General features: G+C 41.3%; 1 protein-coding gene across 3 annotated transcripts in view; it reads left to right on the plus strand.

The window, feature by feature from the left end:
* GHR (growth hormone receptor) overlaps positions 1–12,958 on the plus strand; it is a 566,569-nt gene that overhangs the window by 325,827 nt on the left and 227,784 nt on the right. The window contains exon 1 of one of the 3 annotated variants that reach the window (XM_073621801.1): positions 8,627–8,770. The exons of the other annotated variants lie outside the window; for them this stretch is intronic. The gene's annotated coding sequence lies outside the window, so the exon portion shown is untranslated. Of the gene's footprint in view, positions 1–8,626; positions 8,771–12,958 lie in introns of those variants that run through there. 3 annotated transcript variants of the gene reach the window in all.

Raw genomic sequence — 12,958 nt, forward strand, 5'->3', positions numbered from 1 at the left:
AATAACCCCTACCTTTAAAAAAAAAAATTATAAATGTATTATTAATAATAATACAAAATAATAATACATAAACACCAAACCCCCAAAAAATAAATAAATTACTATTCCCATAATAATAATAATAATAATTTATTTATTTATTTATTGTTAGGAATAGGGTTTTTAGCTGTTTATTATTATTATTTTTTTTAAAGGTTTATGTTAGGGGTTAATTATTTATTTAGTATTACCGTACTTAGTATTCATTTATTGAATTTATTAAATTTATTTATTATTATTTATGATTGAAAGTATTTTTATTTGTGTAATTATTTTACATTTATTTATTCATTTATTATTATTATTAGTAGTAGTAGTAGTAGTAGTAGTAGTAGTAGTAGTAGTAGTAGTAGTAGTAGTAGTAGTAGTAGTAGTAGTAGTAGTAGTAGTATTAACACCCTAACAAAAAAATAAATAATATATAACCCTAACCCCCAACTCCTAATCCTAACCTTAACCATTCTTTGCATTAAGGTGAAAAACCTTCTGTGGTGCTGCAGCCCCCCCCCCAGCCCCCGTTTTACTTACCTGAACCCGATCTTTCTCCCGACGGGAACAAGCACACCAGCACTAGCTGGTGTCTCGTGTCCTGATTGGATAGATTGATAGCAGCGCAGCCATTGGCTCCTGCTGCTGTCAATCAAATCCAATGACACGACGCCGAGGGGCAGGGCCGAATCCTGCATTCTGTGCAAATGAACACAGGTGCGGGACTCGTGAGCACACCCGCACGGGTGTCCACCAAGGAGAGCCTTCTCCAACGTGGACATTCAATGCGGGGAGGAGCCAGGAGCACCGCTGAGGGACCCCAGAACAGGTGGATCAGGCCACTCTGTGCAAAACAAAGTGGAGGTAAGTATGACATGTTTGTTTTTCGTTTTTAAAACGAGGGTTTACAACCCCTTTAACTGTAACCCCTTACTCTAACAAAAAAAAAAAAATGTTAAATTAATAATAATAATTAAAAAAGGAATAAAAGCCAATGGGAAAGCTAAAAAAGCTGAAATGCCTAGCAACAAATGATAGTTTTATCTATTGGCTAATAAAAACCGGCAAAGCTCAAAAACGCTGTTTAAAAACTTGCATGGCGAGCATAATAACGTGCCAAAATTGTGTGGAAAAAACACAGAAAAAACGCTCAAAGACGCTACGCTCAGGTGTAAATGCAGCCTAAGAGGGCATGTGGAACCTGTAGAGTTATTTCTTTATTTCATGAACTTCTGTAGCGCCATGAATCTACGCAGTGCTTTACATATTCATTGTACATTCACATCAGTCACTGCCCTCAAGGAGCTTGCAATCTAGAGTCCATAACTCAGGAGACGGACAGGAACAATTATTAGACCACTTTTGGGGGATCCGGGATCATTCATCCAACCCTTTCGATGGCAGTCTGCCAGCAGGTTCCCTGCTTGTGTGTATCTACAGTGCATACGTAAAGTATTTATAGCCCTTCACTTTTTCCACATTTTGTTATGTTACAGCCTTATTCCAAAATGGATTAAATTCATTATTTTCCTCAAAATTCTACAAACGATACCCCATTATGACAACGTGAAGTCAAAATGAAGTTTGTTTGAAATCTTTGCAAATGTATTAAAAATAAAAAACTGAAAAAAAATCCCATGTACAGAAGTATTCACAGCCTTCCGGATGCAATATAAATACCTACTTGACTGCTGTTCACAGCAAATTTGTCATGAGAAAAATACAGCCATTGTTGACCAACTGAAAATTCTGCTTTCTGACTGTTTTGCTGATCCTTTTGTTCCCAGTTGCTAAAAGTTACTGGCTTTTGATGGCACTTTTTACTTACAAGTTTAAATCCTTTTCTTTTGCTAGAAAATTACTTACAACCCTTGAACATTATACTTTTCTTTTTTTTTAGTAGAGACCCTAGGGAATAAAATGGCGATCGTTGCAATTTTTTATGTCACACGGTATTTGCACAGTGGTTCTGCAAACAAAATGTTTTGGGAAAAAATACACTTTAATGAATAAAAGAAAAAAAAAAACCACAATATTTACCCCAATTTTTTTGTAAAATGTGAACGATGATGTTATGCCGAGTAAATAGATTCCTAACCTGTCACATTTTAAAATTACGCACACCAGTGCAATGGCGACAAACTATGGTACTTCAAATCTCCATAGGCAATGCTTTAAGCACCTTTATAGGTTACCTTTTTAGAGTTAGGCCTCTTGCACAACGCAGCTTGAAAAAGCTCAGTACAGTTTTTTTTTTTTTTACTGAGCTAAATTACAGCCCATTAATTGGAATGTGCCTATGCACACAGGCACATAAACAAGAGCCGTGCATTCTTCAGTAAAAAAATGTTCTTTATAAATCTGCACTTTTGGTCAGTAATTTACACCTCATGCACACAAATGTGTGCGATTGCGCACAAAATGTGTGCAAATGCCCATTTACATATTGTGCAGAACAAAAACGTGAGAATACGTTTTTGCGCGCCAAATTGCACGAACGCATATGCGCGAAAATACATACAAAAAAAATCTGTAAAAGTAGATGCTGATACAGGAGTATCATGTGCAAGAGGCCTTATAGAGGAGGTCTAGCATTAGAATTATTGCTCTCGCTCTAATGTTTGCGGCGATACTTCATGTGTGGTAGGAATATCGTTTACATATGCATGTGAGACTTACGTATGCATTCGCTTCTGCACGAGCATGGAGAGATGGGGGGATTTAAAAAAAAAAATCTTATTTATGTTATTTTTTTTGATCACTTTTATTCCTATTACAATGAATGTAAACATCCCTTGTAATAGAAATGGAGATGACAGGTCCTCCCTCTGTTTGGCGAGATCTGGGATCAAAAAGACCCCAAATCTCTCCTTTAGCGCATGGACCGGAAATGACGTCATGACGTCGCTCCGGTCTTCCAAGGCCAAAGATGTGACATTTTCATGAGAAAGCCAGTCGCCAGCTGTAAAAAAACGATGCTGGGGTTATCGCTAATATCTTTAGCCATAATCCTGGTAAACCACTTGCAAATCGCAAGGTGTATATATATACGTATTGTGGTCGGCAAGTGGTTAAAGCTGAACTCCAGGAATGATCTGTATTGCAGGATATGGATAAGCATATCTAATACCTGTTGTGCCACTGGGGAAGATAGAAATCACTATAGTAGTTGGTGTTATTACAATGATAGATGCGATCTTCCAAGTCCTGCTTGGGTTCTGTGTAAGAGGCTTCTCCCATGCACATTGAACACAGGGACGCTTGCCTGGCACTGGCACAAAAAAACATAACCCCTTGTACTTTTTTCAGTGACTACAAAGCGTTCTCTCATTGGATGAGGTGGAGAGGAGTGGTGGTGATGTCACTGTGTCAAATCTGAGAAGTTTGACAAATTGAAAAAAAATACAAGGCGTTCTCTAAATGATGGTGGTCCCAAGCGAGCAAACCCCTGTGGTCAGTGTGCAGAGAGGAAGCTAATTGCACAGAACCTTGGCAGGACCCTGAACATAACCGGTTTCATTGTAGTAGCACCAACTACTATATGGATTTCCAAATTGTGCCAAGCTGGACCAATAGAAGTATGCTATAGATCAGGGATCTCCAAACTACGGCCCAGGAGCCAAATGTGGCCTATGCTTGCCTTTTTTTTGACCCTTGGGGCACTATTCCTCCCTCTAATATGGGCACTATTCCTCCCGCTGACACCAATGATGCAACTTTTTTACCACCACTGACTACCAAGCCTGTGGCATTGTTTACCCCCACCAAATGCCAGGGCATTTTTTACCCCCACTGGCCACAGTCCTTTGAATGGCAATAAACTGGCCCTTTGTTTCAAAAGTTTGCAGACCCCTATAGTTAATTCCAGGAGTTCAGATTTAAAAACAGCTCAAAATGTAGACTCAGTAGGCTAGGCCTCAATACTTTATGTAGTCTTTCTCCTGTAAATGATATATGTCTCATATATTGTCATGGATAGGATTTGTATTATCTCTAGTAATATCACTTACTACTGCTACACCACAACATTTAAATGACGCTCAGGGATTGTGTTAACAAGGATTGTCTCCTGAATACCAGGATATACACCATCTGACTTGGAAACAAGAGCGTTATACAAAGCATAGATGCCTTTCAAGTAATGACTTTTCTGTGTTTGTTTTGCTATCACAATGCATTTAAGCCTGAATTTACAGCAGTTTTTGTTTCTCTCTGTCGGTTTATATTTCAAAGTCTTGCTACCTCGCTCAGCATTCCAAAGCTCTGCCGTGTTTCCTGACTGAGCGAAGTTAGTAGAGTTTCAGGAAGCTTGAAGCTTTGAGATAACAGTTCTAGTCCTGATATTCACAGGGTACTTTGAACAGTCATGGAGGATCAGGCTTGGGTTGTTTATCTGGCTTTCTTCATCACTTTAGAAGGACCTCTAAAGCACAGAATTCACTAATACATGTTTAAAGCTGAACTCAGGCGAACCGCAGCAAAAGATTTGCATTTCTGTCCATTCAAGATGGAGATTTAGGGCTTTTTCACACGGGCCTGTGAGCAAGGCCACTGAGACATGGAGTTCACCCCCTAGAGGGCAGGTTAGAAACCACCAGCCATTGATGTAATACTCCACATTTCAGTTCCTAAGACATTGACCCTGCAGACCCGGAACCTACAGACACGGAGGATCCACTTTCTCTTTTCCACTACATATAATAGCGTTTTAGGAAGATGATGCAGAACATGACCCATTTCTAACAAGCCACTTGTGGCCTCAATTGACACATGTCTCATGACAAAAGCATCAATGTATTTACTGTATTCACTCCACCTTAAAGACACTCTTCACAGGAAGCCATCATACTTTTATGTAGCAAGTCCTTGTTCTTGTGACTCCTCAGGCCAGGTCCCTAGGCCAACCTTAGACCACAGCAAGCTCTATGGGAGTGAGCTGCAAAGGTGAGGGAAAAGAAGTGCATATGTCCTCTTACCAACCAGGGCTGCCGTCACTGGCCACAATCGCCCGCTTCCTACCCAGGCTGGCCGCTATATCTTGTACATGTGTCTCAACCTTGAAGGTTAAAATGTTCTATGCATGCTTTTACTCGTCATGGTTTTGATATGTACCTTGAATTTCATGGTGATATGATGTGTAAGTTCCTCCTACTTCTTCATACCTACCTTGTTATGCCTTGTACAATGTCAAGTTGTATTGCACTGAAAACTACGAACAGATAAGATTAAACTATAAACTATGCACTATATGCGCTTGACTACAAGGGTTAATCTGGTAAAAATGTTCTACAGCAGAGCAAGGCTGCTTAACTCGCAGGGTTGCGTGGCTTAAACTTCCAGTGTAAGGATCTTTTGGATACACCGTTAGCTTCACTTGAATATTTCTCTCAGTAATTGACATGGATAACGTCACTTAAATAAGTTCCTTTACTGACACACTTGAGCATTGGGTATACATCTTTCACATCTTTCTCCAGAAAATCTTCTTCGAAATGACCACAAATGTAAGAAGCATTTTTTCCACTGAAGCTCATGTACCATGAGCTGTAGATATAGTAATTATTAGCAGGAGTTCCCTGAGACTGAAAAATTATTTTAAGGGTCCCTCCTTGTTAAAAAAAGTTTGATAAAGGCTGGACTATGTCATTTTTTAAACTCTAGTCCATCTACTGCCCCCTGCTGCTCGTCTTAATAATAAAGGTAAGAACGGGAATCTGGCTTAGTTATATAGATATACAGTACAGTACATGAAATGGCATGTTTATTTTTCTCTGGGATTTTAACTTTTCCGATGGAGAGTTGTAATATTAAAGTGAAGTGAAAATTAGTAAAAAGCAAATAGATTAATGACACCTAGTTTGGACATGCAGTAAACCTCTACTCTGGAGCTTTCCATATAATACCTTTTTTTTCATCTCCCATACCACCTATGACTAAGAGCAACGGCCGGCCCTCTAGGGCAGCACTGTGGTCTCTCAGTGGCCTTATTGGTATTATTATTATTATTATTAATATTATTGTCGTCATCATTCATATTGCAAGTCTGTGTACTGTCTGGGTTAAATCGGAATGGACTTTGTTGAAATATAATTGCTCAGCACGTGTATCTTTACATTTGAGTCTTATCTCATCGATATTCTGTTTACGTCCTCGGTTTACTGTTATTGTTTCCACAATGTTGATTTCTCAATCAGTAGTATGTCATTATTATTATTACTATTATGCAGGATTTATATAGCGCTAACAGTTTGTGCAGTGCTTTACAACGTTATGGCAGACAGTACAGTTATAATACAATTCAATACAGGAGGAATCGGAGGGCCCTGCTCGTTAGAGCTTACAATCTAAGAGGGAGGGTCAAGTGATAAACAAGATAATAACTGTGGGGGATGAGCTGATGAAGAAAAAAAAGTACAGTTGTTAGGTAAGGGCAGGATAGGCTTCTCTGAAGAGAAAGGTTTTCAGGGATTGCCTATAAGTAAATAGAGTTGGACATAGCCGGATAGATTGGGGTAGGGAATTCCAAAGGATGGGAGAAGTCATGGAGGTGAGTATGGGAGGAGGTGACGAGGGAGCTAGAGAGCAGGAGGTCTTGGGAGGAATGAAGAGGACGATTTGGTTGGTATTTTGAGACTAGCTTAGTGATGTAGCTGGGGGCCGAGTTGTTGATGGCTTTGTAAGTTATTGTTAGTATTTTGAATTTAATTTGTTGGGTGAGTGGAAGCCAATGAAGGGATTGGCAGAGAGGGGTAGCAGACACTAAACGGTTTGTAAGGTGGATGAGTCTGGTGGCAGCATTCATGATAGACTGAAGGGGAATAGCCTATTTAAATGTAAGCGAATGATGAGGGAGTTGCAGTAGTCAAGGCGAGAGATGACCAGGGAGTGAATCAGGAGCTTTGTGGTTTCATTGGTTAGGAAGGGACAAATTTTGGGGATGTTGAGGTGGCAAACCTTGGAAAGTGATTGAATGTGGGGCTGAAAGGAGAATTCAGAGTCCAGGATAACATCCCCTGGCATGCGGGATGGGTGAATGGTTGTGCCTTTGCTCTTGACAGAGAAGTCGGGAGAAGAGGCATGTGGGGGAGGAAATATTATGAGCTCGGTTTTGGGCAAGTTGATTTTGAGGAAGTGGTGTGACATCAAGACAGATATGTCTGTTAGTAAGTTAGTGATGCGTGAGGAGACTGATGGAGTGAGCTGAGGGGTGGAGAGATAGATTTGGGTGTCATCAGCATAGAAATTATATTGAAAGCCATGGGAGGCTATCAGCTGACCCAGGGAGGACGTACAGATCGAAAATAGGAGAGGTCCAAGAACAGAACCTTGGGGGACCCCGAGGGAGAAAGGAATAGGAGTGGAGGAGGTAGAATTGTAAGTGACACTGAAGGTACGGCGGGATAGGTAGGATGAGAGCCAGGGAAGAGCACAGTCATGGAGACCAAAGGCGAAGACGGGGGTGGTCAACCGTATCAAAGGCAGCCGAAAGATCCAGAAGTAGGAGTACAGAATAGTGTCAATTGCTTTTTGCTGTTAATAAGTAATTTTTGGGTTTTAAAAGAGCAGTTTCAGTGGGGTGTTGAGGGTGAAATCCAGATTGAAGGAGATCAAGAAGGTTATTCTTAATGAAGTGGTCACTCTTGGTTGTAGACCTTGTAGACAAGGAGTTAAGAAGAAAAGGGGAGCAAGGAAATAGGTAGTAGATTAAGATTGGTAGGGTCCAAGAACGGCTTTTTAAGTATGGGGGTAACCAATGCATGTTTTAGAGGGTTGGGGAAGATGCCAGAAGAGAGGGAGAGATTGAAGATGTGGGTTAGAGAGTGTTGGATAGAGTGAGTGGGTGACTGTAGTATTTGAGAGGGAACAGGGTCCAGGGGCAAGGTTGTTAGGTGGGCATTACTGTACGGTATTAACAATTGTTTCAATAAAACTTTTTTTTTTCAATGTAAAAAAAGCAAACAGATTGACAAATAAAAAAAAGTTATAGCAAATTAGGAAAAAAAAATGCATCCCCATTTCCATAACTTAAAAATAAAGACGTTTGTATTCGCATGGCGTAAAATGTTGATGTTTGATTCTGAGGTGAAGGAAGAGTAGCTGAAAATCTTGATAAAGTGGTGTGTTCATTGACGACATTTGGATGCAATGGGGATTTACTAAAGGCAAATAGAATGTGCACTTTGCAAGTGCAGTTGCTCCAGAACTTAGTAAATGAGTGGAAGCTCAGCTGACTTCCAGCATCCAATCATGTGCAAGCAGAATTGTTTTTTTTGTTTTGTTTTTTCCTTGCGTGTGATTGGTTATTGTTTGTTTGAAAAGTAAAGTTTCATCTCATTTGCTAAGCTTTGGAGCAACTGCACTTGCAAAATGCACAGTCTATTTGCCTTTAGTAAATCCTCCCCAATATTTTTAGATGATCACACATATTATAATAACTATTTTGACCTTTAGAAATACAGATAGGTCTCTTTATTTTAATCTTGCTGTTGAAGGGAAAACAGTGGTGCTGTGAAAAAAAAACATTGCCCAATTAAATACACATGAAATAGAAATCCTTAAAATGGAACCATTATCAAGTGACAGTATTTGCTCACAGAGGCCAAGGGGCATGCACTGTTTGGTTAAATCATTGCTCTTTAGTACATGGGATAGAAGACAGAACTCAGTGGAGGTAGAGATACCGTGTGTCTGGGGAACGAACTGTTGTGTGATGCTTGGACTGGAACTGACTTCACATTCACAGGTTCTATTTTCTTTTATGCATTTTTTATATCTTGCAGGCACTTCTTGTTGTTTCAATTATTAGTTAATTTGTTCAGTGTGTTTTCTGATCTTAAAAGACTTAGCTCAGTTCTTTGTAAAAAATTTGGACTGGAATTTTTCGAAGCCAGCTCAGAAAACAGCAAGTTATATATATGCATACAGGTAGTTCTATACAGAATACTTTATTAATTCCAAAGGGAAATGTTACGCCATAGACAGACAAACTTAACAAAGAACAACAAGATCACAACAATAGACTGAACAAGATGCAAAAACACAACAAAATTACAAATAACCACCATTAACACCAAATAACAAAATTAAAACTACACTACAAATAAAACATCCATACAAATAAAATACAACATATAATAAATAACACAGATTAAAATAACATGCAAACTACCAAATACAAATATTGCACCACTTTCTCTAACACCACCCCAGATAATAACCAGCACAATACCAACATACTATAAAAACAACACAAAATCCTGATCATAAACATCCAGAAATAAATCTACACATATACATATAGGTAGTCATGGTATACTGAGGTCTGCTACTAACTAAGGCAAGCGTAAGATGATAAAGCGTATGTTCTGACATTTCAATTGTTTTTATAAATTATTGCTTGCTGCTTTGTTTCCTTTCTTCTCTTTTGAGATACTGTATGTGTGCGTGTATCAAAATAATATACTTTATCTAAAGGTGTGCGGTGCAGATTCCCTGCCCTTCCTTCATCCCCCCCCCCCAGCACTACCAGCCTCTCTCCTCTCCCACCAGTTGCTGCTGCCGGCACACAGGAGGATGTTTCAGGATGGAGAGCGGCCCCTTCTTTTTTTGCATGAACACAGTTAGTGATCAGTAACGATCATGTGTGTTTGAGCTTTGGGGGTGCACACCCTAATACCAAAGGCTGTGCACACCTATGACTGTATCCATCTATTAGATAGATGGACTGTAGATTTTTTTTTTGTACAGTGGTCATTGAGTGTGCATTCAGCCCAATACATGTATATCTTGGTTGCATCTTGCTGGCATATAAAGCAGCATTGTGCAACTGGCAGCTGTCTTTGAAAGCCCATGGGATTTAGGGGTTGTAAAGGTTTTTTTTTTTTTTTTTTTTTTTTTGTTAAATAATAAACATTTTATACTTACCTCTTCTAGGTAGCCTCCTCCGCTGCTATTAATCCATCCAATCAGGACCCGAGACACCAGCCTTTACTGGTGTGCTAGTCCCCGGCGCGAGATAGAGAGGGTACAGGTAAGTAAAACGGGGGGCTCGGGGGGGCTGCAGCATTACAGGAGGTTTTTCACCTCAATGCATAGAATGTGTTGAGGTGAAAAACCTCGAGGGTTTACCACCACTTTAATGCATTCTGTGCATTAAGGGGAAAAACCTTCTGTAGTGCAGCAGCTCCCCAGAGCCCCTATTTTACTTACCTGAACTCGATCTATTCAGTGAAAAGAACGAGCCCAGCAGCTCTAGCCCCTGTCTCGGGTCCTCATTGGATAGATGCATAGCAGAAGGAGTCATTGGCTCTGGCTGCTGTCAATCAAATCCAATGACGCAGCAGCAGGACTCAGGAGCACGCCCATGGAAAGTGACTCTCCGTGGGGGCACATGAGAAGAGGAGGAGCTACTAGCGCCACTGAAGAGGAAGATCGGGCCACTCTGTGCAAAACTAACTGGGAAGGGAAGTATAACATGTTTGTTATTTTAAAAAAAAAAACTGAAGCTTTACAACCCCTTTTAAGGTGAAAAACCTTGAGGGGTTACAACCCCTTTAAACCACAGTATCTTTGATAGTTTTACGTAGGTAGAGCTTTGATTACATTTCGAATCTGCAACAGAGCTGCACTGTAATAATTACTATGTATGAAGCTTGTAACTGCATGTGAGTCTATTTGGGACCTGGAATTTGTGAGGTTCAGAGTGATATTTGTGTGGGAAAAAACATCCACTCCTAAATACAGGGACTCTGGTCCCAAGGGGGTTGAGCAGCATCCAGGAAGCAGAACTTAGAGGAGCTCCAAATACTGTAGCTGCTGACTTTTTTAATTTTAGGGCACTTACCTGTCCAGGAATTCAGTGGTGTCATTTTTCAATCTTCCTGCTGCGCATGCATGAAGGTTGCTGCGCTTTGTGAATGGGCCGGCTGTGGGGGAAGGGGGGTGGGGGGGGAGGCAGACATGCAGAGCTTCCCCTTTTGAGTGGAGCTCCGCTTTAAGACAGGATGTGGAGTTGGGTGTGGAGTAGTAGGAGTTTGGGAAAGGAGACATGTTTAAGTGCTGGGTGTGTGCTGGAAGCTGCCAAACAACTGAAGCTGGACTTTGCTAACTTCGGGTAAATCCCTTACATGAACTTTGTATGTCTTATATTTCTCGATAAAGAGGTTTTATTTGGTTTACATAAGATAACAGAGATCAAAATTTAGCAATCGTAAACAGCCATGAACAGAGTTGGTGGAGCATGATATAGCGCAGTCCACCAGGTAACATGAGCTTGCAGTAGGTGATGAGATAATCTTGTAACAGGACAAATATGGTGGTCAGAGTAAGAATACAAGCAGTAACAGCTGGGATACAAGTAAGGTAAAGATACCTGGGAGCAGTAGATTGGGGTTTAGTCTGGGGAGATGAAGCTCATATTGTACAGAGTGGGGGAAGCTCCACGTCCAGAGAGGGGGGAAAGAGAGTAAGAAGAAAGAAAGGGAGTCCACGGAAATGGTCTGGCTGCCAGTGCAGTGCTAAGTAGAGGTGGTAGGGTGATAGCTACCATGGCAGAAGGACTGTTTGGTCGAAGGTTGGTGGTCGTTGCCTGATATCACTTGACACAGGCTTCGCTGGTTATAGGATTCATTGTCTATGGAGTCGCCGCCTCATCTATTTGGAGATTAGCATGTATTGATTGCATGGGTTCTGTGGCTAATTGAGGTGGTAATTAAACCCACCTGGTGCCTTGTCTGCACTCTGATTAGCCTGGGGGGCTGGGTGGGTTGGCATATGTTAGGTTTTAGAGTAGGGGGTGGCACCCTAACACTCTTCAGAGTCCGATTCATGTCGGTTTCATTTCATACACTTTACAACCGATTTGTATCGGATTCATTGCATACATTTTACAAATGATTCGTATCTGTTTCATTTGATACACGCTACAGCCCGATTTGAATCTAGTCGCGTCGGCGGAACCACGATTCGTATCGGATCCATTTCATACTCTCCACAGTCCGATTTATATCGGATTCATTTCATACACTCTACAACCGGTTCGTATCAGATTCATTTCATACAACTGATTCGTATTGGATCAATTTCATAAATTTTACAACCGATTCATATCGGATTCATTTCATACACTCTACAACAATTCGTATCGGATCCATTTCGTACCCATCACAGTCCGATTCTAATCTAGTCACGCCGGCGGCACAACAATTCGTATCAGATTTATTTTCTTACACTCTTGAGCACAGATACAACCGGTTAGAGTCACAGTGAGTCACAGTTCATTCATACACATTCAATTTCCCTATTTCGTCTTTCAGGACAGCACCTATGAGAGACCTCCCTTCTCAGGAAACACCGCCTCCACCAGAGCTTTAAGCCACTCCATCCCTCCAGCCCGTCAGTTTTGGTGTTTCCTCAGGCGAGGAGACATCACTAGGAACCTGGGCCTTTTCAGCTGGGGAGGCTGAGGCCGGTGTTGTCCTGGAAGAGAGAGACAGAGGTCTCTCATGCACGGAAGCAGGGCTGTGGAGTCAGTTACCTGCAGTGACATTGCGCACCCTGTGCTCCCTTGGGGAATGTGGAGGCCTGGGCACTCATTTTCCGCTGCCTGGGAAAGGTGATGGCGGAAGTGTCCGAATTCCCCTCGCTCTAGGGCAGCTGGGTCGGATGGCAGGTGACATCATTTCCGGCGGAGGAGGACACTTCCGGTTGACGTAAAACGAGCTGTGCGACGGCTGGTGTGGGCTCCATTGTAGCTGTAGTGACAGCTAGAGGAGCAGCTTGAGGCAGACCACGCTATTTTTCTGGCCTGAGGGATGTCGGAGACTAACGGTTCCCATTCTGTGCCGGGTGACAACACTGGACAAACGGCTGGCTTCTGTCAGACAGACCGACGTACACACGGGGCGAATGTTCTTTTTTTTTAACCGGCAAA

Source organism: Aquarana catesbeiana, linkage group LG01, assembly GCF_042186555.1.
Source record: "Aquarana catesbeiana isolate 2022-GZ linkage group LG01, ASM4218655v1, whole genome shotgun sequence".
NCBI classification, from domain to species: Eukaryota; Metazoa; Chordata; class Amphibia; order Anura; family Ranidae; genus Aquarana; species Aquarana catesbeiana.